General features: G+C 43.3%; 1 long non-coding RNA gene across 1 annotated transcript in view; it reads right to left on the bottom strand.

Moving 5' to 3' along the window:
* Positions 1-8,480: 8,480 nt before the first annotated feature.
* LOC141422673 (uncharacterized) overlaps positions 8,481-27,146 on the bottom strand; it is a 32,936-nt gene continuing 14,270 nt past the window's right edge. The window contains exon 3 of the long non-coding RNA XR_012447431.1: positions 8,481-8,668. This is a non-coding gene — a long non-coding RNA (uncharacterized lncRNA). The remainder of the gene's footprint in view (positions 8,669-27,146) is intronic.

Genomic DNA, 27,146 nt, shown 5'->3' on the forward strand with positions numbered 1-27,146 from the left:
AGGAGAGAGGATTCCAAGATGGCGGCTACAGGGAGGAAGCAGAAAGTGAGCCTCCTATAGTGAAATCTTGGAAAGATGCCTGAGACACACTTTGCAGGCATAATCACTGAGAAGAGGCATAACTTTGACCCTTCCACACCTCCAGCCAGCACAGAGAATCTCCACTTGTGCACATTAAATGGAGAAACCAGGAGGGCCCCCGGGCCGCCAGTCGCCCGTACCCAGACAGCTTGGGAAGACACGGACCAGGTGAGCTTTACGATACCATGGTACTCCCACAGACAAGCCTGGGCCAGAGCAGCATAGCCCCCTGGACAGATTGACCTCCACCCAGGGAAAAAAGAGAAACTGAGTAATAAGCAATAAGAACAATAAAGACACACAGGAAAGAGAGCGGGGCACACTCAGCGCCAAAGATTGGGGGAAGGGAATCCTTCCCGGGACTGTAAATAAACAAGCCGGGTGGGCCAGAGAGGCTCTGGCGGGAGTGGGGGCATGCCCAGCAACCAGGAGCAGGAAAGCTTGTGAGAGTGGCAGAGGGAGGAAAACTCCACAGGAGAGGAGGGAAGACCCACTTCCCACGTGAACTGTAAACAAACATGGCAGCTGGCAGGAGCAGCAGCACTGCCCAGTAATCAGGATCAGGAAAGCTTGTGAAAGTGGCAGTGGGAAGAAAACTCCACAGGAGGAGGGGAAGACCCACCTCCCACATGAACTGTAAATAAACACTCAGGCCCGAGAACATGGGTGCAGTGTCACCTTTCCCAGTGCTTGGAAAGGTGAAAGCTTGTAGCAGAGGCTCCCGCACAGGAGAACTCTGAACAAACAAAACCTGCAGGGCCTGGTGAGTGCTAAGCTCACCCCAGAGATCTGCATAAATAACGCCTCCAGCAACAGCAGGCTGACAGCAGCAGGCAGGCAAGCCATAGCCGCAGATACCATTCTCAGAACTGTCTCCAGACTATTTTTTTTCTTTTTCTCCCTACCTTTGATGAGAGAACAACCGAATTACACCTGCAAGTGGAAAAACTTACTGAAACTGTATTGCAGTTAAACTTGGGACACTTGGTGGGTTTTTTTTCTGTGTGTGTGTGTGTGTGTGTGTATGTGTAGTTTTGTTCTACTTTATGCATCCCCATTGATGAGACAACTACAGAACAACATCTGAAGCACCATCTCCAGGATTGGAGACTGAGACGGACACCCAAATTATTAAGACTGAAACTTCATTGCATTTGAACTTGGAGGTTTTTTGGTTTTTTTTTTTTAATTTTCTATTTTCCATTTTATTTTAATTCATTTTTGTATATAGATATTTCTTTAATTTACTTAGTTTTTATTTTTTTATCTTTGATTTTCAATCCTCTCTCTGTCACTCTATTGTCTGTTCAGCTTACTGTCGATTAGTACACTAACACTCCCTGTTTATACCTTTGAAACATTCTTGTCTGAAACCTTGTTCTGCTTTCTCCCTCTTGTCTGTGTATTTGTTTTCCCCTTTTCTTTAATTTCTTGCTTTCCATCTCAGCTCACCCTTCCATTCTAAATATTATCATTGTTATTATTACAAGCTAGAAAACACTTAATTGCACACAATACAGGGACAGTAACAACACCAAAGACAATTTCGGGAAGACAGAAAAAACAGGGAAACCAGTTTCCCCACAGCAAAAAATTAGTACAGGAAACAGAGGGGAATGAAGAAAACAGGTACTCAGATCCAGACTCCAACAAAATGAAGATAAACTATGCCAAAGAACCCAATGAAGCCCACAAGAATAATTTAAAAGAAGACATACTACAGGTACTCAATGAGAATTTTATAGAGATGATACTGGACAGGGTCAACCAAAATGTACCGGAGACGCTCCAGAAATTCCAAGACAACAAAAATAGAGAATTTGAAAAAGCAAAAGAAGAAATAAAGGAAACCATAGAAGAACTGTATAAACATCAAAGTGAAACAGAGAACATGAAGAATAAACGGATAAATGAACTCAGGACAAAAATAGACAACATTAAAGAGGAAGCCACCCAGGATATGGAAAACCTCAGAAAAAAGAACGAAACAGAACTGCAAAACAAAATGGAAGGCCAATCCAGCAGAATAGAACAAACAGAAGACAGAATCTCAGAACTTGAAGATGAAATGGTAATTAAAGGAAAAACCAAAGAACTATTAATTAAACAACTCAAGAGCTGTGAAAAGAAAATGCAAGAACTCACTGACTCCATCAAAAGACCAAACTTGAGAATCATGGACATCGAAGAAGGAGAAGAGGTGCAAGTGAAGGGAATGCGTAACCTATTCAACAAAATAATAACAGAAAATTTCCCAAATCTAGAGAAAGATATTCCCATACAGATGCAAGAGGCCTCCAGGACACCAAACAGACCAGATCAAAAGAGAACTACCCCACGACATATCATCATTAAAACAACAAGTTCAGAAACTAAGGAAAGAATATTGAAGGCTGTAAGAGAGAAAAAACAAGTAACATACAAAGGTCAACCCATCAAAATCACAGCAGACTTCTCAACAGAAACATTAAAAGCAAGAAGAGCATGGGGTGAGATCTTCCAGCACTGAATGAAAATAACTTCAACCCCAGGATACTCTACCCAGCAAAACTATAATTCAAAATAGATGGAGCAATAAAAGTCTTCCATGATAAGCAGAAACTAAAACAATATGTGACCACAAAGCCACCATTACAAAAGATTCTGCAAGGGATCCTGCACACAGAAAGTGACACCCAACTTAACCATGAAAAGGCAGGCAGCACCAAACCACAGGAAAAGAAAAAGCAAGACAGTAGAGAGTAACCTCAATTTAGGTACACACAATCAAACCTTCAAACAACTAAGACAACTAAATGGCAGGGATCACCACATACCTATCAGTACTAACGCTTAATGGTAATGGACTTAATTCACCCATCAAAAGGCACCACTTGATGGAATGGATTAAAAGAGAAGATCCAACAATTTGTTGCTTACAGGAGACCCATCTCAATGACAGAAATAAGCATAGGCTTAGGATGAAAGGCTGGAAGAAGATTTACCAAGCCAATGGCCCCCAAAAACAGGCAGGAGTAGCAATACTTATCTCTGACAAAGTGGACTTCAAACCTACATTGATCAAATGAGATAAAGAAGGACATTCCATACTAATAAAAGGGGAAATAGACCAAAAGGAAATAATAATTATCAATTATACACCCAATGTCAACGCACCCAATTTCAATGCACCCAATTTCATCAAACATACCCTGAAGGACCTAAAAGCATATATTAACTCCAACACAGTGGTTGTGGGAGGCTTTAACACTCCATTATCATCAATAGATAGGTCATCCAAACAAAAAATCAATAAAGAAATCCAAGATCTAAAATATGCAATAGATCAAATGGACCTAGTTGATGTCTACAGAACATTTCATCCAACTTCTACACAATATACATTCTTCTCAGCAGCCCATGGAACCTTCTCCAAAATAGATCATATCCTAGGGCACAAAGCAAGTCTCAGCAAATATAAGAAAATAGAAATTATACTGTGCATACTACCTGATCACAATGCAGTAAAAGTAGAACTCAACAACAAAAGTAAAGACAAAAAACATGCAAACAGCTGGAAACTAAATAACTCATTACTTAATGAAGAATGGATCATCGATGAAATAAAAGAGGAAATTAAAAAGTTCCTGGAAATCAATGAAAATGAAAACACAACCTACCAGAACCTATGGGACACAGCTAAGGCAGTCCTGAGAGGAAAGTTTATAGCCATTAGTGCATATATTAAGACTGAAAGATCCCAAATCAATGACCTAATGATACATCTCAAACTCCTAGAAAAACAAGAACAAGCAAATCTCAAAACAAATAGAAGGAGAGAAATAATAAAAATAAGAGCTGAAATCAACGAAATAGAAACCAAAAAAAACATTCAAACAATTAATGAAACAAAAAGTTGGTTCTTTGAAAAAATAAACAAGATCAATAGACCCCTGGCAAACCCGACTAAAATGAGGAGAGAAAAAACCCAAATTAGTAGAATCAAGAATGCAAAAGGGGAGATAACAACAAACACCATGGAAGTCCAGGAAATCATCAGAGACTACTTCGAGAACCTATATTCAAATAAATTTGAAAATCTTAAAGAAATGGACAGATTTCTAGACACATATGATCATCCAAAACTGAACCAAGAGGAAATTAATCACCTGAATAGACCTATAACACAAAATGAAATTGAAGCAGCAATCAAGAGTCTCCCCAAAAAGAAAAGTCCAGGACCTGATGGATTCTCTGCTGAATTCTATCAGACCTTTAAAGAAGAACTGACACCAACCCTCCTTAACCTGTTCCATGAAATAGAAAGGAAAGGAAAACTGCCTAACACATTTTATGAAGCCAGTATTACACTTATCCCAAAACCAGGCAAAGACACCTCCAAAAAGGAGAACTATAGGCCAATCTCCTTAATGAGCACTGATGCAAAAATCCTCAACAAAATAATGGCAAACCGAATGCAACAACACATCAAAAAGATTATTCACCATGACCAAGTAGGCTTCATCCCAGAGATGCAGGGGTGGTTCAACATACGAAAATCAATAAACGTAATAAACCACATTAACAGAAGCAAAGACAAAAACCACTTGATCATCTCAATAGTTGCAGAAAAAGCCTTTGATAAGATCCAACACCATTTCATGATAAAAGCTCTCAGAAAACTAGGAATAGAAGGAAAGTACCTCAACATTATAAAAGCTATATATGACAAACCTACAGCCAGCATTATACTTAACGGAGAAAAACTGAAACCATTCCCTCTAAAATCAGGAACCAGACAAGGATGCCCACTATCTCCACTCCTATTCAACATAGTACTGGAATTCCTAGCCAGAGCAATTAGGCAAGAAGAAGGAATAAAAGGAATACAAATAGGTAAAGAAACTGTCAAAATATCCCTATTTGCAGAAGACATGATCCTATACCTTAAAGACCCAAAAAACTCTACTCAGAAGCTTCTACACATCATCAATAGCTATAGCAAGGTAGCAGGATATAAAATCAACATAGAAAAATCATTAGCATTTCTATACACTAACAATGAGCAAATGGAAAAAGAATGTATGAAAACAATTCCATTTACAATAGCCTCAAAAAAAAATCAAATACCTAGGTGTAAACCTAACAAAAGATGTGAAAGACCTCTACAAGGAAAACTATACACTTCTGAAGAAAGAGATTGAGGAAGACTATAGAAAGTGGAGAGACCTCCCATGCTCATGGATTGGTAGAATCAACATAGTAAAAATGTCTATACTCCCCAAAGTAATCTACATGTTTAATGCAATTCCCATCAAAATCCCAATGACATTCATTAAAGAGATTGAAAAATCTACCCTAAAATTTATATGGAAACACAAGAGGCCACGAATAGCCAAGGCAATACTCAGTCAAAAGAACAATGCAGGAGGTGTCACGATACCTGACTTCAAACTATATTACAAAGCAATAACAATAAAAACAGCATGGTACTGGCACAAAAACAGACATGAAGACCAGTGGAACAGAACAGAGGACCCAGATATGAAGCCACACAACTATGACCAACTTGTCTTTGACAAAGGAGCTAAAAATATACAATGGAGAAATAGCAGCCTCTTCAACAAAAACTGCTGGGAAAACTGGTTAGCAGTCTGCAAAAAACTGAAACTAGATCCATGTATATCACCCTATACCAAGATTAACTCAAAATGGATCAAGGATCTTAATATCAGACCCCAAACTCTAAAGTTGATACAGGAAAGAGTAGGAAATACTCTGGAGTTAGTAGGTATAGGCAAGAACTTTCTCAGCGAAACCCCAGCAGCACAGCAACTAAGAGATAGCATAGATAAATGGGACCTCATAAAACTAAAAAGCTTCTGTTCATCAAAAGAAATGGTCTCTAAACTGAAGAGAACACCCACAGAGTGGGAGAAAATATTTGCCAGCTACACATCAGACAAAGGACTGATAACCAGAATATACAGGGAACTTAAAAAACTAAATTCTCCGAAAACTAATGAACCAATAAAGAAATGGACAAGTGAACTCAACAGAACTTTCTCAAAAGAAGAAATTCAAATGGCCAAAAAACACATGAAAAAATGCTCACCATCTCTAGCCATAAAGGAAATGCAAATTAAAACCACACTAAGATTCCACCTCACCCCTGTTAGAATAGCCATCATCAGCAACACCACCAACAACAGGTGTTGGCGAGGATGCAGGGAAAAAGGAACCCTCTTACACTGTTGGTGGGAATGTAGACTAGTACAACCACTCTGGAAAAAAATTTGGAGGCTACTTAAAAAGCTAGATATTGATCTACCATTTGATCCAGCAGTACCACTCTTGGGGATATACCCAAAAGACTGTGACACAGGTTACTCCAGAGGCACCTGCACATCCATGTTTATTGCAGCACTATTCACAATAGCCAAGTTATGGAAACAGCCAAGATGCCCCACCACTGACGAATGGATCAAGAAAATGTGGTATCTATACACAATGGAATTTTATGCAGCCATGAAGAAGAACAAAATGCTATCATTCGCTGGTAAATGGATGGAATTGGAGAACATCATTCTGAGTGAGGTTAGCCTGGCCCAAAAGACCAAAAATTGTATGTTCTCCCTCATATGTGGACATTAGATCAAGGGCAAACACAACAAGGGGATTGGACTTTGAGCACAAGATAAAAGTGAGAGCACACAAGGGAGGGGTGAGGATAGGTAAGACACCTAAAAAACTAGCTAGCATTTGTTGCCCTCAACGCAGAGAAACTAAAGCAGATACCTTAAAGCAACTGAGGCCAATAGGAAAAGGGGAACAGATGCTAGAGAAAAGGTGAGATCAAAAAGAATTAACCTAGAAGGTAACACCCACGCACAGAAATCAATGTGAGTCAATGCCCTGTATAGCTATCCTTATCTCAACCAGCAAAAACCCTTGTTCCTTCCTATTATTGCTTATACTCTCTCTACAACAAAATTAGAAGTAAGGGCAAAATAGTTTCTGCTGGGTATTGAGGGAGTGGGGGGAGAGGGAGGGGGCGGAGTGGGTGGTAAGGGAGGGGGTGGGGGCAGGGGGGAGAAATGACCCAAACCTTGTATGCACATATGAGTAATAAAAGAAAAAAAAAAAGAAAGCATAAAAAAAAAAAAGCCTTAGGAGATAGGTGTCCGGGCTCAATTGCCAGGCAGAAAGAGTTCCTTCTTATTCAGCCTTTTTGTTCTGTTTGAGTATTTATTTGATTGGAAGAGGCCCATCCCCATTAGGGAGGGCAGTCTGCTTTATTCATTCTAGCAATTCAAACATTAACCTCATCCAAAAATACCCTCATAGACACACTCAGAATGATGCTCGAGCAAATGTCTGGGTGCCTCACATGGCCCAGCCAAGTAGAAATGTAAAATTAACCATCACAATTACCCACATGAGGAAAATTCTTCAAAAAGGCAAAACTACAGAAACAGCAAAACAATCAGTGGTTGCCAAAGGAGGAGGCAGATAAAGAATTGAACGGGGAAGCCCAGGGGACTTTAGGACACAGAAAATGTTCTATATGGTATAGCACTGGTGGGTTTCATAGTGTTTGCATTTGTAAAATGTCCACAAACTCTACAGCTCAAAGAGTGAACACTTTTTTTTTTTTTTTGGTGGTGATACTGGGATTTGAACTCAGGGAGTCATGCTTGCGAGGCAGGTGCTATGGTTAATTTGGGGATAAGCCCTAGCTTTTTGCGCAGACATGCATGGACCATGATCCTCCTATTTTTACACTTCCCACCATCTCTGGGATGACAGGTACACACAACCATGCCCAGCTATCAGTTGAGATGGGGTCTCACTAACTTTTTGTCTGGGCTGGTCTCCAACCATGATGCTCCCAATCTCAGTCTCCCAAATAGCTAGGAGTACGGGCATGAGTCACTAGTGACCTGCTAAGTGTGAATATTAACGTATCCAAATTTTTTAAAGTAATTTATGAGGGTGAGAGATCCCAGAAAGTTCTCAGAAAATGATGACTGGCAAAAAAATCCAGATGGGTTATGAATGTAGGAAATGCCTCTGAGAAGGGAGTGGGCCACTAGTTCTGACCTAATAACTTTGGAGACAGTGAAGTCTGTTAGATGAAGGCAAAGGGCACTGCACATAAGCACTGTCATCTTCTTGATGAAGGTGTCTCTCAGGGTACACAGCTAATAATCGTCCTAGTAGTCTACGTGTGTACTACAACTGAACAACTAAGTAAGTGGATGGAAAGTGGAAGGAATAAGATTTCTTGCTGTTGGAGTGGGAAGTCACAGATAAGCAAGGGAAGGAGCCAGCTGTGATCTTTGTGGCAATGATTGGAGTTGAAGATGTCAGTATGGACGCATTTTAAATTAATATAAATACAAGTGCTTACATGCAGAACTATTTATTGATATGTACATATACAAGGGTTAGCACGCACGCATAGATTTCTTTGCTCTGTTGGCTGAGAGGGTCTTAAGGATGAGACTCCACAGGAGGCAATGAACACACCAGGCTTCCGTGAATGGTGGGTATGATTCCATAGTGGGAAGAACCAGGGCTCAGGGAGGAAAGGCTGATTCTAGAGCTAGGAAAGAAATACACAGATGAGGTTGGAGTATTGTGTAGTGCTATAAGTAATAAAATTCTCAAAAACAAGGAAACCTCACTGGATGTTGGCATAGAAGCCAAGTGAAAGAGTTTCTGGTGGCCAAAACTGGAATGATGTGAGCAACAAAATGAAGTAGTGTTGTAACTCAGTGTGTAAAATAAATACCCATGATTCATACAGATATGAATTGAATAAGTTAAGAAGTAGGTCAGAAGAGGGAGAGACAAGTTTCCAATGTAGAAAAGTTCCAAAAAATTCACGTGGATATTCTATCCCCAAGAAAGTAGGGCATACCTCTCCACTCCTTAAGTGTAGGCTATACGAAGTGACTTCCTTCCACGGGAAGGAAATACAGGGGGAAAGAAATGATTTTATAGTGGGGAGACCTGACAAATGGCTCAGCCAGGGGTCAAGGTCAATAGCAGCAGTTGCGATTAGTGCTGATGGCTTGCACACCTGATGCAACGCAATGAAAATGACTCTACCATCATAGTCTTCCTCTCATTTAAGCACATTATCCCTGTCTTATCATAAGAAAACCTTCAACTCCAATAGCAAGATACATGGCCAGTATTCCTCGAAACCTGTCAAAAAATGAAATAAGAACAAACTATTGCTATTCACAATAACCTGGGTAGATCTCAAATACATTGTGTTAAGTGAAAGAAGCCAGACTCGAAAGGCTACATACACCATGGTTCCCTTCATATGACATTCTAGAAAAGAAAAAATGACAGGCTCAGGGAAAAGGCCAGGGCTGCCAGGGTTGGGAGTAGAGGAGTGGTTGACTCTGGGGTGGATGAGGAAGCTTGGGGATGCTGGAACTCCTCCACGTCTTGTTCACGTGTTCATATAGCTAGGCATGTGTTACAAAGTTCTCAAAACTGTATGTGGGTGTATAATCCATGTGTGGATTATGCCTTAATTTCAAAAAACAGAATGTGTGCTGCAATTTCCAGTGCAACACCCTTTGTGGCTGATTTACCGGCTCCCCGCCTTGCAGGGTGCACTCCCTAGGCTTTCTTTCACTCCTCAGAAAGATCCCTCTGTGAGCAATGGAGAGGTGGTTTGTGAGTTCCCTTTTCTTGTTAGTGCACTTCAGCCCTGCTCGCATGAAGGAGATCCAGAGAGAAAACAGGTGGGAGCACCAGACAGGGAGATCTGAAGAGGGTTTGGAGGTAGCATAGAAGCTTGAGATGAACAAACAAAAAGGCTTGGTGACGACTTTGTGATAGGAACTGGGGTCTTTGGTTAAGGATGAGCAGAACCTCAGAGATGTTCCCCCACTCTCCTCCCATCTTTCAGTTTCCTGAATGCGGACCATGTTGATCAAACTCTACTAGACGGTAGAGAGTAAGAGGACCTACCACTGTAGGCCTCACCCACCTTAGCACACAGCATGCAAGAGGCTTTTGAGCTTCTTGAAGTGTCTAGAACTTTCTAACACACACACACACACACACACACACACACACACACACAGCTTTCTATCTCACCCAGACTCTGGCATGTGACTAGGTCAAGGAGAAGGCGAAGAGGAGCACCTTGCCAGAGAGCTGAATCCACTTTTTTCCCATCTTAGGAAAAAGAAAGCCTTTCTAAGCTCCCTGTTAAATGTTTTAAAATATGCATAGAAGACAGGCTTTTTTCTTTTTCTTTTTAAGCCAAAGGTCGGGATGTGTAGCCTGTGTGATGGTGGCTCAAGGGCTGTCCCCTGTCAACCGAGGCAAGCAGAACGCTCCTGGGTTTGGATATAAACCACTAAAGGCTTGCATACAGGACCCTGGAACCCTGAGACAGTTCACCTTCTTCCTCTCTGGTTGGCAGTAAGGTGCCAGGGGAACAAGGGAGAGCAGGTACCAGGCAGACAAACGGGCTCTTGTCAGTGTGAGGGACCAGTGAGGCCTCCTCAGCAGAAAGAAGGTCAGCCTCAAAGGCCACCCCCACCATGGCGCCCAGCATACAATAGAAATGTAGTCATTATTTGTTGAATGGTGATAGAAAATAGTAAGGGCTGTAGCAATGCATTTTAAATTGTACAATTCATGCTAAGGTCTGACTTTGTGAATCAGGGGCTCGTTTTATGACTTTATCTCCATAAGGATCATCCTTATCTGCTGAAAATTCTCCCATGGCATCAGGAAAACACCTGCCTCCCAGCAAAGTCGTGCAGCTACTGATCCTTGCCCTCCTCCTGTCCACCCAGCCCCAGCCACTTGCTGTTCCATGGCCAGGCAGCTGGGGCTGCCTGACATTGTGCTAAATCAAACTTTATCCAAGCTCTCTCAATCTCTCTCTCTCTCTCCCTCTCTGCTCCCAGCTTTGACTTGGTCCTAAAGACTCTATTCCAACCCACACCATTAAGCATGTGTCCTGTACCTGTGAGTGCTTTGGCTGTCCCTACACCATCAAGTCTGAGCCCTGGGGGAAGGAGTGGCTACTCCTGAGTAGGTGCTCAATAAATGCCAGTCACCTTGCTGCATTTGTAAAGTATGGTCCCCTCCAAGGAGAATATGGTCCTGGCAAGGAGGAAAGGCATGCATTATTTGACCACAGGACAGAGCTGTACATGACTGGTTTTAAAAAGGAAAAAGCACACACACACATAAGTAAAAGTTGCTAAGGCACTGAATTTCTATTTTCAAATTTCATAAGGAGCCAAGTGAAAATTTCAGCACCATTAATGAGAGGAAACGTCCATCTCAGAGTCAGCTCGTGCCAGTCTGAGCTGAGTACGTGTGTGATCATAACGGTCTGATGACCGGGAATGCTTCAGGGGGCCAGGCTGTCTGGGCAATGAGTGAGCAGCACCTTGGCAGAGCTGCATCTGCTTCCAGGGAGCTGGTCAGCTTCAACTGCCCATGCTCTCAGTGCCTGTGTCTGTGCTCCCTGCTGGTAGACCCATGTCCTTCCGCTCCCACCCAGGATTTAGCCTGTGTTGTCCTCTCGGTGTGCCAAGAGCATACAACCCTAGCTCTCTCCTCTCATCTCTCTCTCCCACTGCACTATGGGACACAGCGTGCATTTTTTGGATGAGTGAAATGAGCCAATGAATGGTAAAGAAAACCAAGTGATTTCATTCTAGGTCATCTATTTCCACTCCCTTTCCAGTAAGAAGCCGACGGTGAGGAGCACAGAAACCAAAAGGGTGCATTCTGGGCGTACCCATTAGAGGTTTGACTCCAGGCTTCACCATCTGGTAGATGGGTGCCTTGGCTGAGTTCCTCCACTACCCTTTCATAAGGCCATGACTCCCAAATTGTGTGCCATGGGATCTCAGGGTGCCACAGTGAACTCCCAACTACATCAATGCATTGATAGTCCATTGGTCAGAGACACAGGCAAAACTATCTGGGGCTTGTGATCAGCATCCAAAATGGGGGTGGTGATGTCTTGGGGACAGCTCTCAACCTGTGGGCTATGAGATCATCGCAGGTAGACAGAGTCAGAAGTGAGTGGAAGTAGAGGTCACCTGGCTGGTGTCTGGTGGAGGATTCCTTGCTTGCTTGCTTGTTTGCTGACTGGTTGAGTGGTGGAGAGAAACCCCATCCATTTGGGGATCACCCAAGTCTTCTGTGCTGCTGTTGTGGTGTGAGAGTAGAAGAAACGTGGCTTATAGGTCATGAGAACTTAAAGAATTCACCCAGCAAATGTGCTACTTGCTCAGAATCTGCAAATGTTAGCTACAATCATCCTTATTCCAACTGTCCTCATGGAGCCTGTGTAAGTTTCCATTTAAATGATGAGCAGATGAAAATTTAAGCAACAAAATTATGACTATTTTTTCATCCAGAGTACAAGTTGACTCAAGTGACAAAGTGGTTCGAGAGAAAAGAATCCACACGGGAAGAGGAAGCCCTAAGACTATGTGGGGTGGGGTCCTTCTAGGAAATGTACACCACAGATATTTCCAAAGTGCCCCCTCCCCCGGCGGAAGCCACCCAAAGAGATCACCAACTTGGAGCTGCTACACTGGAAATTCGCACCCATTAGTCCATGGGGTGACCAATAATCCCTGAACGTACACTGTGCCAAAAGTCTTTTAACAGCTCCTCCATAGTTACTAATCAAAAGGCAAGTGTGCTGCCTCTCACTTACTAAATGTCCTAGAACTTATTCTGCTATATTTAATCTATTTTTCAAATGGATGTCTTGTTTGTTTGTTTGTTTCCAAGGTATCCACCATTACATTCACTGTGCTTTTTTTTTTTTTGTACAAACCAAGCTGTGACTTGGCCAAAGATTAGTAATATTTAAATGTTATGTGTCTAGGCAGGAGTTGCTATGTCCTTTCCACAAAAAAAGACCCAAGAACCACTGAGGCAGAAAATAGCTGTTAGTTCCAACGACCAAAAAACAAATGGAACATGTCAGCATTCTTCTTCCAAAGAAACTTCAAACTAACTGCATGCGTGGGTCCACTTTTTATGGAAAGACTAACTCACATATTAAATTATCCTGAAGTCCTGAGTATTGTCAGAGCTCCTGACAATCTCAGACAGGAGTGGGAGTAGCTGCCACCAGTATTTATGGGCTAGTGATGAGTCACTCTGGTGTTTGGCTGTGCAGTCAACTTTGTCAACTGTGCCAGGCTGTCTTTTCCTTTCGCATCCAAGTGTATTTATTGCAGCAGGAGCGCAAGTATGGAAATAAAGACCTTAGATTTTCTCTAAGGTCCTTAAATAGTTGGTTTGTGCTTCTGAATGTTCAAATACACAGCAGGTTCTTGTATGTTAAAATGTAACCATGAATAGGGCATACACCATGGGGTCTGGAAAGCTTTTCCTTCTTTAAGGAAACCCTCTTCCCTCCTTGTGAAGTGTCCAGGTGAGCATGGTGACTTTCACAGTCACTAAGAGGCACTGAGGGTCTCAGCCTCTCATCATCCTAAGTTTTAAATTCTTAATCTACACCTTAATGAAAACCCCTGACAGATGTACATGTCAGTCACAGGATTTGGTGCTTTTGCTTTGTGCCTGGTGTCCCCAGAATGTAAGGATTGTGTGGGTGGCATCATGTCCCCTTTGTTCACTGCAATAGCCCCTGAATTTGAACAGAACAGGTCCACAGTGAAGGTTTCAATACATAGTGGGCCAACCAGTAAATAAGTCCAAGGGTTATCCTATATTATGAAGCGGGGTTTAGAGTCATCCACGTGTTCTGTCTCCTTTAACCTCTAAGGCACTGTAAAAACCTACCATCTCTATTTCACAAAGGACAAACTAAGATTCAAGGAGGTGACCAAACACCCAACAGACTCAAGCCCAGGCCCAGAGCTTGTGGCCAAGGAGGAGATGAGCGGGACCATCCCCACAGGCCCACATGTCCTCCGGTGGCACACCTGGCGGTCCCAGTCCTTTGGATGTAGAGCTCGCAGACAGCTGTGACCACAGCAGGAGCAAGTGGGTATATTGGACATGGCAGCTCCCAGCGGGCAATCAGGAGACAACACCCAACCACCTTGTGCAACTAACTTCTCTTTTGGAAAATGGCAGGAGGTAGACATTCTGAAGGATTCCCTGGGGCCAGATGGCCTTGCCATCTCCTAACAAGGTTGGTCCCCTTCTGAGATGTCCATTTAGGGTCTGTGAAGTGAGGCATAGGAGGGTCCCCTGCTAAAGACTCTAAAGGCCAGGTGAACACATGGGAAGGGCAAAGACCTCACCTTTACCCCTCTCCCTTCTTCCTCACGGCCCAAGCAGGACTTGTGTCTGGGTGCCCACAGTCCTCTTTCTCTGACATGCTGGATGTCTCCACCAATTCAGCATCTGTTGTGCCTTGAATGTGGACACATGGTTCATGCATTGGAAACCTAACCCCCAAATTCATACATTGGTGAATGTATGAATGCAAGATGAGGCCTTTGGGAGGTAGTTAGAATTATATCAGGCCATGAGGGTGGAGCCCCCCCAAGGCAGGACTAGTGGCTCTGTAACAAAAGGAAGAAGACGAGATAACACATGCTTCCACTGTCCTCACCAGATGCCTTGACCTTGGCCTGCCCAGATTCCGTAACTGTGAAAAAATTAATTTCTTCTTGTTATAAATTACCCAGCCTCAGGTATATGGTTATAGTAGCCAACACTGAAGTAGGACACCCTCCTAAGCCTTGACCACAGAGCTTCCTCTTTGTCCCTTGAAGAGGGACTTGAACTCTGCAGCTCATCTCTTGGAAAGTCTGGTTATCTTTGTTCAGACGGCCAAGTAGGACAGCGTAGAGTTACACACCCAGCAGTATCCCAGACACTTGGAGGAGAGTCCATGACTTCCTGCTGCCACCATCTCTGCAGGGTGAACTACTGGGAGAAATTTAGGAGGATATTTAAGGCAGTAACAACGCTTAGCTGGAAGCAATCCTAGCCCTTCTTGACACTAGTGCAGAAGCTTGGCCCAGAGTGGGAAGCCTCTTCACAGGATCATATGGTGACTGAGTCATGAGTGAGAAGAATATTGTCATCCTTGCACACCACACCCTCTTTGTCCCAGGCCAGGGGGAGGCGAGGGAAAGTGGGGGAGAGGAAGGGGGAGTGACAAACCTACAGGAAAGTATGGAGATTTGCAGTTCTGTGGACTTCACTGTGGAGGTGAGAGCTCTTTTCTTTCGTGAGTTCCCAGTCACTCACGGTCTCGCCACAAGGTTGGTGAACAGTTGTGGATCACACACTAAGTTGTGTCCTGGCCCTCATTCAGTGTGCAGATGGGGAGGGGGCTTTGAACGGATCAGGAGGCCATGGGATGGACGGGAGGGAAATTCAGGCATATAGATTCATAACATGTTTCCTCAACAAAAAATATAGCTACCCTAAAAACTGCAGAAAATAAAAGGCAATTCAGATAATATTTATTTAGCAGACAGAGAAAAGTGAAGCCAGCTTTACTGAAAAAAAGTCAGGCGGTTGTGCCTGCCTGGCGGCCTGGGGTGGGAGGACCTGCCCTGGCTGTTCTAGCATTTGGGCTGAGGCCTGATATCAGGAGCAGAAATGATTTTCCAGAGCTACATCTGGGACAGCTGAAGGGCTTCACTCCTGTTGCCATGCCATTAAAAAACTTACAAAGCAATTTCCTTTGAAGGTCTGGCGTTTTGTGTTTTTCTTTTCAGATTAGCTTGAAATCTGAAAATGAAACTCAAAGAATCATCAAGCACACACACATTTGATTTGGAAAACATCCACCTTCTCCATCCCCCCGTTAAGTTGTCCAAGTCCAGATGGTTTGCAGCTTGACCAAGCTCAGACCTCTGAGCTCTGGGGGATTCAGCCCTCAGCGTTTCCCGGATGAGAGGTGTTTTATGCACGAGGCTGATCAACAATGGGGAAAACAAAACAGCCTGGCTGCCTTTGGATAATATTCTATGTACTATACTAGAAATAGGAGCAGAGTAAAAGACACACAGGCACCAAATGTGTAAATTGGTCAGGAGTATATTTCCAATTGCAATAATGTAAGCTGAGTTTTAATATTTCCAAACTTGTGTTTTGGAAGATCATGGCCTTGTATCAGTTGCAGTTTAATCAGGAGGCAGAAACCAAACCACACAGTCATTTAAACAGGGGAAATTGGGTGTAAAGAATTATTCAGGAAGATGAAGGATCAGAGTTAGCAAGGGATTGGATAGCAAAAGTGAACTCGAGTGAAAACAGGAAGAACAGATGTAAGGAGAAAACACTCTCCCTGGAGCTGAGATGGCGTTCAAGGAAGACCTTGACCCCATATCCCAGCTGAGAGGATTCAGACTGCGGGATAAGATGCAGCCCTGTCTCACAGAACAGCAGAGGATTGCTGTGGTGTTGCATCAGCCCACTTGCTGGAAATGAGCCCTCTAAAACTTGCTGCATGTGTTCCCTAGGGTTCCCGAGACTTTTCACTAGGAGGTAACTTGTCGGGGGTGCTGCCACAAAGCCGCTTACTGGGAGATGTTGGGGGACGCTGCTGGCTGCCAGGCACTGGAGCAGCTGTACCTGCTGCAGAAGCCTCAGGGCGTGCAGGAGAGTGCGTGCTAGAGAGTCCCCACACTGCAGGGGTCAAGGGGATGCCCTGGAAAAAGAAGGAAAGCCCTTCCCCAGCAGTGACTCTCTGGAGACTTCTACTGACAAATGTTTCTCTAACAGTCCAGGGGAAAATAGTCAAAGGGCCATTTTTATTTTACAGATCAGGCAATGAATGACAAATTTGGAGCTCAGAGCCACAGTCCACCCTTCTGGCTCCTCAGCTCTCATATGCATGCTTTACATACATTTGCACATCTGTGTAATCACAGAACAGCTCCACATTTCTACCTAGCAAGACACAAGATGCAGCTGTCTGGCTTACAGATGAAGAAATTCTTACTCTTTCCCCCAAATGAGGAGACACGCACTCCCAACAGTCAATTATATTTATCATTGGTTTTATTAACCACTTCTCCAATTCTATCATAGTCCCATGGAAATTGGGGCCATAAATTATAAAATGATTTTCCAACAAACTTGTACATAACATAAAAATGGGAAAGAGTAGAGCAAATGGTTAATATGAAAAAAACCTTATATCTGATAAGCACATAGAAAATATCCAAAACTTCTACAATCCTCACTTCTGTAATTTGGCACAAGACCACATTAGTCTCCATGGCTTCCTTCTACCACTGGTCCATATTTCCTTGCCCTTACCCAGAACCATGGCTGCTCTGGTTCTTTACTTCGTAGAGGGACCCCAGTCTTCATTTCCAAAGAGTTTCAGTTCTCAACCATCCTGTCTTTTCTTTGCTTTCTCTTGTCTTCAACTAAACTTCTTTATTAGTTAGTTTTTACATGGAAGTTACTAAGAGACATGCAAAAAACACACCATGTTCCAAACATGGTCTGCCTTGCTCCTAGTGTGTAGCAGCCATGTAATCTCTCCTTGGTGATCACAGAGTAATTGCTTCTTTGGCTGTTGGCCCAGTGAGTGGTATCAGGACAAACATGGCCACATGTGTGCTCAGTCTTCTAGATCAGTAGAGTCACTGCTGTGTCCCTGGGCGGAAGCAGTCCTGCCCAGCAGACTAAGGTCTCAAACCCCGCAGCGTTCCAAGCTGCTAGCATGGCAACTTGAGCCTTGGAGCCATGTGTTCTGGCTTACTCGTCTCTCATTCAGTGCATATAAGATATCTTGCAAGACAGAGCCCTGCTTTTAAGAAGTATTTTATGAAGCTATTTTAGGCATACATGTAGAAAAAAAGACCCTCAGAAAACAAAAATGTAAATCAATTAAGAAAGCTCCAAATTATAATGCAAGCAGAATGTTGTTCATTCATCATCATTTTTTCAAATTTTCTAACGCATAATTTGTCACTATTGCCCATAAAAAGAAAGTTGGGGAAGCCTATATGGCAGGCTGTGATTTGGTGCCTCATTTATTATCTTGTTTTGTCATCATAATCCCACCTGGAAGATAACTCTTAACCTCCACATATTGTAGATGGCTAAGGTTAACTTATTATTTTTGTAAGATAACTTGTGTCACAACTTGGACAAAATAAAACCAAAGGGGAAATAAGGTCAAATCTTAATAGATGGGTCAACAATTCCAGATTTCTGGAATGTTTTTTGTGCTTCAGTTGAGCGCTCTTGACAAAGTGTCTCAGAGCTGCCACAGACAGAAGTGATTTTATTAGCAGGGATTTTTGGTAAAGGAGACTTGGCCACAACAGACCCTGGAGTCAGGTCATCCCCAGAGCCTGGAGATTCCCTGGAGAAAAGTATTTCTCATTCTCTTTTCTCTGAGCGGGAGAGGATGAGAAAGTCACGGAGAGGAAGAAGTAACAAAGAAAGAAGGCAGGGAAAATAACTCGTAAAACAAGTAAACATTTTTATGTACATTGCAAACCATTCCTGTCTCTGGGGGAAGGGTTCTCTTCCTAGGAATGGTAAAACTAAAGCTTCAACTCCACCTCAGAGACCAAAACTCATTTGAATCTGACGGTTTGTTGATTGCTCGGTTGGCTGGTTTGTTGGCTGGTCAGTTGGTTTTCCCACCTGGTGATCCTGCCTTTGTTACCATAGTCTACATGGGATCCCATGTAGTGAGGACAGTGTGATTGGGTCTTTAGGATGGTTTTAAGTAAAATACTTAAAAGTGAACAGCAAATGAAGCTGGGAGAAAAGGATAAAGATGGCTGACAGCCTGCAGTATTAAAGAATTTATGGTTTGGAGCGCTGTAGATTTGGAAGTAAGAAAAGAGAGGAAGAACTCAACTTTCATTCCAAAACCATGGTTAGAGAGACTCAGCAGCATAAGGGGTGGAGGTAGGAGTGGTGAAGCCTCAGTGATAGAGGCTCTGCTTCCGGCATCCTCCTCAGTCTGTCCTACGGGGATGAACTTGACCCTTTGTACTTACAACCAACCAAACGAAGCATCTACTCCTGCTCTGTAGCAGGATCCTTTGAAGCTGTGGCCGCCCAAAGACCACAGAGATAACTAGTGATTCCCTTGCTCCCCCTGGCAAACGTGCCCATCCAGTGTGCTTAGGAGAGAAAGCTCACAGGCCAAGGGCTGTCCGCAGGAGCTGCAGACCAAAGCATGACCCCCACACCTCAGGAGATGGGCAGCTCTGGTCTTGACTGAGTGACAGAAGAGCCGAGGACTCTTTTGTGGCCAGGGGACTCAGTACCATCTGCTCACACCAGTTCTATGACTGAAGGTGACTGGCCAACTTCTTGTAGATGATATTATTGTGAAATAAAGGATGGGAATAGATTCTTCTAAAATCCCTCCATTCATCCACTTAAGTGACTCTTTGATTGTAAGTTCCTAATATGAAAAATAGAAAAGACTCAACATGCTTAAGTGAATTATGATCTCCAGGAAGAAACTTAAAATCAAAATTTAAAACTGTAACTTACACACTCATGCCCAGACATTGGTTTCTAACACCATTCTCCAATAATAGGAACCAGGGCTCTGGGAGTGATGGCTGCTTCCAGGATTTAGGCACAAAACATACAAAATGAACCTGAAAGTATCTTATAATGCTAAAAAGTAAGGAAATGCTCAAAGAATTTTAGAGGAAAAGAAATGATCAATGGGGTTAGGTCAAAGGGACTCAGGCAACAACTGCAAAAGTTCCCCTAGCCCAGCTGAAGGACTGAATGGGATTACAAGTAAAGATAAAAAATAAATACCATCAGTCCACCGCAATGGCGATAAATACTTGAACAACTAAATAGGAGAGGCAGAAAAGAGAGATGGACCTCCCACACGGAGGAACTCCAGGTAATGTCACTAGGTACTTCATCCTCTGGAGGTGATGCCTAATTCCCATTCTTTGGGTGTGGGCTCCAGCACAAAGCGAGTACAAATGTGGCCAGTGAGGAAGAGAAACCTGACCAACACTGCCTGGCCTGGTGGCCAAGGTCAACAGCAACAGTGGTAAGCCCTGCTGATAGTATGGGCTTCGTCTCCAAGCCACACAATCCCTGTCTAATCAAGAGAAGAGCATAGACAAATGCCACCTTAGAGACATCCCACACAATCCCTGACCTATGCTCCTCAGACCCAACGAGGACACCAAAAGAAACAAAAAGAAAAGAGACAAAGCAGGGCATAGTGGCACACGTCTGGAATCCCAGCTACTTGGGAGGTGGGAGGTGGAGGCAGGAGGAGCTCCATTACAGGCCAGCTCTGGAGAAGGTAGCATCAAGACCTAGTCTTAAAAACAGAACAAAAACAAAAGGGCGGGGCATAGCTCAGGTGGTAGAGAACTTGCATAGCATGGGCAAGGCCCTGGGTTCAATTCCCAGTACCAAAAAAAAAAAAAAAACTAAAAGAAGAGGGAGAGAGAGAGGGAGAGAGAGAGGGAGAGAGAGAGGGAGAAGAATCAATAAGAGGAGAAGGAGAAGGGAAAGGGGAAGGGGCAAGAAGGAGGAGGAAGAGAAGAGGAAGGAAAGGAAGGAGGAACTTCCTCACACTGTCCTCAACAGACAGAGCAGCAACACTGTCCACTAAAGTGACACTTACATATACTTTCCTTGTGCAGAACACAGTGCTCTCAGAGACGCTGTTCTAAGCTTGTCCTCATGTCTGGGCAGTTGTTTCTCTCTTAAAGCAACAGTGCATGTCTTGGCCACGTCAGTTACTAAATTTATATATATATTTTTAAAGCCCTGTTGGACTTGTTCCCTTTTTTCACTGTTTGTTTAATTTTCTGCCTTATATTGATCATAGTTCTTATTAAGTAGTGCTCTATACCTGCATCCTTATTTGAATTTTGTGCACACATGCACTTGTTTGCAAAAATAAATGCACAGAATTATTGCATTTCTGCACACCGATTGTTTTGTCTCATTTTTCTTCTTGGAACTTAGTGTCTTCTTATTCTTTTATTTTTGCATTTTGTATATGGCATAAGAAAGACATGAGAAATATTTAATTATTCCACCTCTTACTACAAGACAAACTACACAAATGAGGAAGGATGGCAATAGAAAACCCAGAGCTGGAGGACAGTGGAGGGAGGTGGGGACAGCAGTGCCTTGCTTAGGTCTCCTCATGGCTGTGCTGCTGAGTCATACCCCCCCCCCTTTTGCTTTAGTTTAGGGTTTTTCAGATAGGGTCTTGCTTCTGTCCAGCTGATCTAGGACAACAATCTTCCAACCTTTGCTTCCCAAGTAGCTGGGATTACAGGCTGGCCCAAGACTTTCCCAGTTTAAAGAGAAACATGAAATCAAGACTTTTGTGATTTTTAAACCCTCCAGTTAATTTAATGATGAGGCAAATTGCCATCCCTAGCATGCGGATCCACTTTTATTTACAGAACAAATAAAGTCCATTGGATCAGGATGTGACTGGCAGGCCCTGTGTTTGAGACGTTTTCCTAGGAGCAGCACTAGAACCACACAAATAATCAGGTGAGTCATTGGTGCTCTCCATCACTCATCCTCGGAGTGGACTCTTGCAGCTACTGTTTTGGTGACCTGCAGCACTGAGTCACAGAACCAAGAGCCACCTGCTCCCTGCAGCCTAGTCCACCTTCTCCACCCATGTGGCCTGTCAGGCCCAGCATTGTGCATCTTTCAAGCCAAATGGGAACTGAAATGTCTTCTCATCCTGCCCCTCAGGGTTGTAGATGAGCAGATGCACCTGAGAAAAGATGGACTATGTGCCCAATGTCACATAGCTCAACAGCAGTGAGGTGAAAATCAAATCTGTTCCAGAGCTGGCCCTGGTCCCCAAGTCTTCCTTCAGTTCCTCTCCTTTCCCAAAAGAAGTATGTGTAGGGTTACCTGGTACCCAGAAACATGCCTTCAGTACTCTTAGTTCACACAGTCCTGTGAGACTGACATGAAATCATTTCCTACATAAGCAGAAAAGAGAGAGATTCAAGGCCCAAAATGGATAACAGGGGATGCTTCCAAAAGTCTAGGCACAAGAAGAGTCCTGAGTTCATGCTAGATCCACAAAGTATGGCTTTGCTTCTTTAACTTAAAATAAATAAGATGCATCAAATAACTCAATGTCTCAAAATGAAACAGCACCTGCTATGGAGGAATTGGTTGGCTTTATAATTTCCAAGCATGGCAAAAATCTCACTAAGCAAAATTTCATGCAAAAACCACCAAGAAAACAATTTGCTACATACAGTAAAAATGTTTTACCTATATAGAAACACCAATTAAATGTAAACACAAATCACTGAATGGGAAAAATTGTCCCAGAATAAACAGCAAAGGTTTGGTATTGTTAACATATCAAACACATTTCCAAATCATTAAGAAAAAGATGAATATATTCATCTTTTCAAATTGAAAAAAAAGGCAAAATATTTAATTGAGGGATTACCAAACGGAAATATAAGGACTAACAAATATATCAAAATGTGGTATTAACCTATTAAAAGAATTGACATATAAAATAATTAAGATTATCATTTTCTGCAAATTAAAACCACGCTAAGATTCCACCTCACCCCTGTTAGAACAGCCATCATCAGCAACACCACCAACAACAGATGTTGGCGAGGATGCAGGGAAAAAGGAACCCTCTTACACTGTTGGTGGGAATGTAGACTAGTACAACCACTCTGGAAAAAAATTTGGAGGCTACTTAAAAAGCTGGACATTGATCTACCATTTGATCCAGCAATACCACTCTTGGGGATATACCCAAAAGACTGTGACACAGGTTACTCCAGAGGCACCTGCACACCCATGTTTATTGCAGCACTATTCACAATAGCCAAGTTATGGAAACAGCCAAGATGCCCCACCACTGACGAATGGATCAAGAAAATGTGGCATCTATACACAATGGAATTTTATGCAGCCATGAAGAAGAACAAAATGTTATCATTCGCTGGTAAATGGATGGAATTGGAGAACATCATTCTGAGTGAGGTTAGCCTGGCCCAAAAGACCAAAAATCGTATGTTCTCCCTCATATGTGGACATTAGATCAAGGGCAAACACAACAAGGGGATTGGACTTTGAGCAGATGATAAAAGCGAGAGCACACAAGGGAGGGGTGAGGATAGGTAAGACACCTAAAAAACTAGCTAGCATTTGTTGCCCTTAACGCAGAGAAACTAAAGCAGATACCTTAAAGCAACTGAGGCCAATAGGAAAAGGGGAACAGGTACTAGAGAAAAGGTTAGATCAAAAAGAATTAACCTAGAAGGTAACACCCACGCACAGGAAATCAATGTGAGTCAATGCCCTGTATAGCTATCCTTATCTCAACCAGCAAAAACCCTTGTTCCTTCCTATTATTGCTTATACTCTCTCTACAACAAAATTAGAAATAAGGGCAAAATAGTTTCTGCTGGGTAGTGAGGGGGTAGGGGGGAGAGGGAGGGGGCGGAGTGGGTGGTAAGGGAGGAGGTGGGGGCAGGGGGGAGAAATGAACCAAGCCTTGTATGCACATATGAATAATAAAAGAAAAATGAAAAAAAAAGATTATTATTTCCAAAATCCTAGGTGAAAAATGAAAAGAAAATTAGTGAGGCTCTTTATTGCCAAAGTAAGCCAGCCAGCCTGATTTAAGCTGTTCAGAGAATGATCTTGTCACAAGCTCTGTGGCCAAGCCAAAGGGTTAGAGGATGATGGGGGTGTGGATATGCTTAAGGCACTCGTTTAAAAAGAGAGAGAAAGAAAGTCATCGGGGGTGAAGATGATCAATTATATTTTATGCATATCTGGAGATATCTCTATGAAATCCCTTTGTACAATTGATACTTGCTGATAAAATAATAGTTTAAAAAAGAATCTAAAATGCAGTCTGTCTTGAGACGAAGCTGTTTGTCTCACCACTGATGAAAAATTAGAAGAAATAGACATGACCATAAATAGATGAGCAAACCATTGAAGATCCTTCTGTCCCACCATTAATGAGCTGCACAGCAGGAGTGTGTCTGTGAGCTTGAGAAAAACATTTCCCTCTTACTCTAAGGTAAAACACAACCCTTCATATCCCTCCATGCATAGACAGGCATGTAATGCCAAATATCAATGATGATGTGGTTAGTTGAGGGACCATAGCCTATTTAATGACACACAAAGCTAGGTCTATGCTAATGTTCATGAATAAGAGCACAAAATTCATAAAGTATTATGATGTCATGCGTTTGTTCACTTTCTGGTACTATAACAAAATGCTTGAGACTGGAAACTTTATACAGAAAAGAGACTTATTTAGCTCATAGTTCTGGAGGTTCAGGACATAATGCTTGCATCATCTTGACTGTGGGAAGGTCTTGTGGCAGGTGACATCACAGAGATGGGACTGTGTGGAACAAGAACACAGACAGTGGGCTGAGTCTCTTTTATAATAGCTCACACTTGAGAGAACTAACCAGGATCCCATGTGGGAACTACCTTAATCCCTGCTGACCTGACAGCCCCAATGGCCTAAAGACCTCCCAATAGGTCCTACCTCTTAAATTCTATCACCTCCCAACACTTCCATGATGGGGGCCAAACTTCCAGCACACAAATTATTGGAAGAAAAACCATTTTTGTGTAGTGATTTAATTTTATTAAGAATTACAGCACTGTACTTTTGTTTAAAAACAGAGTGAAAGTAATACCAATATTCAGTGTATAATCTTAAGGGAAGAAAAAGCAGAGAAATTAATGTGCTTTTGTTTGAAAAGAATGAAAACTAAAAAGAGAAACGCCAAAACAATGTCTAGAGTCAACAGTGGGTTGGGGGTTGGGGCTAATCTTATCTTCTCTTTCAAACCTCTGCTATTCTTCCAGAGTTCCTCAGGCAGGATTTATTACCTTTATAATAAAAATCCTGTCAAAGATAATTCTTGGCTCCAATTCTTTATGAAGAAAGCAGAATAGCTCTGAGGACGGGCTCTGAGAACACGTCCACGAGCCCGTGAAGACAGTTCCACTGCTCGTGTGTTTCTGGCTTTCTTCTCACCAAAGAAGCCGACGTTTTTCTCCCCACTCCTCATGGCTCTCCTTTTCTTTGGCATTCACTTGTTTGCTCCACTGCAATAAAATGACTGACAGCTTTCTTTGGGACAATCATTAAGGACATATGTGTGCTGAGGAGTTGTACAATTTCTTCTTACTCCTCAAAGTATTCTCCTCACAACTGACAGAAATGCACAGAAGTCACTCGATTCTCAAACAAATAAAGTGAAGAGACTTCATCGTTTCTACGGTGAAAAGCCTATTTCTGTGGACATAGGTTTTTCATGGAGTGCTCTGGCTGCCCAGGTTCAATGTCACTTCTATACTTGGTGCCCTTTTTCGAATTGTTGGGAATGAATGATGGTGAGTCTGGATCGGCTACAGAGTTACTGTCTGCCAAAGAAAATAACTCAGAAGCTGTCACATTGGGTAAGGCGCTTGCCTCTTTTGGAAGATTGCAGACCTCAACTCTCATATGTCAAGAACAACTCTTGAAACAGCAGCAAATGTGACACACTGGTCCAGCTTCACCCAGCAGTCTGCTCTGGCTGCAGGACCTGGTGCGGCCTTGTCACATGCAGTCGGTCCCCAGGACACCCTGATGTCTTGTGGCCCCTTCCTCTCTCCTCACTGACCCCACCCCGTTCAGGGCCACTCCTCACCAGGCACCCGGAGACTTGGGTCTGCCTTCTTCCCTGGCACTGCCTTCACTCCTGTCCTCTCTTTTGTCCTGGACATCTCATGTTCCTCCCACTACGTCCCCTCTGGCAAGGCATAGGGGACAGTCTTGTCACCCTTGTTTATATGGGCTCCTAAGAAGCAAAGAGCTCAACTCTGAGTCCACATTGCCTGGGTTCAAATCCCAGCTCAATCCCCACTGGCCAAGACACCCGGGAAGTGGGAGGGGATGGTGTTGGACCCTGCTCCAGAGAACTGCCGTGAGGAGCAGAGGCGCCTAAGCCCTGAGAGTTCTGAGCGCGTGTCTGCACACACCACACCTGCTCTGTTTGAACAGAAGGAAGCAGTCATCAGTTGCTGAGCTCTTGCTCATGAATGGTCTCAGGTCTCTCAAAGCCCTCAAAATCAAAGCTCTGCCGCCTGTCCACATCCCCAGCAACAAGAACAGATGATATCACCTTTTTCTAAGACCCCCCCTCTTCTCTGCTTGTTCCTGTCATTCAATTCAAATGATAAAGATGGCTTCCTAACAAGATCCAACCCTGCCACCCCACTGGGGGCACATAAATAGAATAACCACCATGCAATTGGGTTCTTGATCTGTAATAGCTATTTACTTGGCTAATAAATAATCACAGCTATGTTAAAAAAAAAAAAAGCCCAATGTGCAAATGTAAATGAGGCCATGGGGCAATATGGCCTGGTATTGTGTTTGAGAGCACTGAGTGTTAGCATTTCTCTGAACAGAGGCAAAGGGGCTCCTGAGTTTCTTACCACTTTTTCATTGCCTTTTCATTAGCAAAAAGCCGGTTGCAAAGCTCAAAGCTGAAGTTTGAATTCTTTTTCCATTCTGGGCAGCTCACTGCCAAGTGGGGAAAGGAATGAGACTTAGAACTTTGTTCCGTTGCCTGCTGGCTGCGTCCCTAGAGGCCCCAGAGTCCTGTCTGGGACGAGGAGGGGTGGGCTGCACCCCCGCCACCTTCAGAAAAGGCATTGCTCTGTCTTCCCTTTGCTTGTTGGGAGAGAGGCAGGCCCATGCCTGCAACTTGGCCTGAGGCTGGAGCCCCAAGGGCATCTGTCCCTCCCAGAACCAAGCACCAACCCCCTGACTTCACTTGACCTCTGTTTTCCTCCTCCTCTCATCCACAGACCCAGCTTCGCAGTATCTCAGATATTTTGACCACATGTGGTAGCTCAAGTCTGTAAGCCTAGCTACTCAGGAGGCAGGGATAAGGAGGATGCAGGTTGGAGGTCAGCCAGGGCAAAAAATTCATGAGACCTCATCTCAACCAATGGCTGAGCACAGTGGCCTGCACCTGTCATCCAGCTATGCAGGAAGCATAAATAGGAAGATAGAGGTCCAGGGTGGCCCAGGCATAATGCAAGATCCTATCTCC

This window comes from Castor canadensis, chromosome 4 (genome assembly GCF_047511655.1).
Source record: "Castor canadensis chromosome 4, mCasCan1.hap1v2, whole genome shotgun sequence".
Taxonomy (NCBI): Eukaryota; Metazoa; Chordata; class Mammalia; order Rodentia; family Castoridae; genus Castor; species Castor canadensis.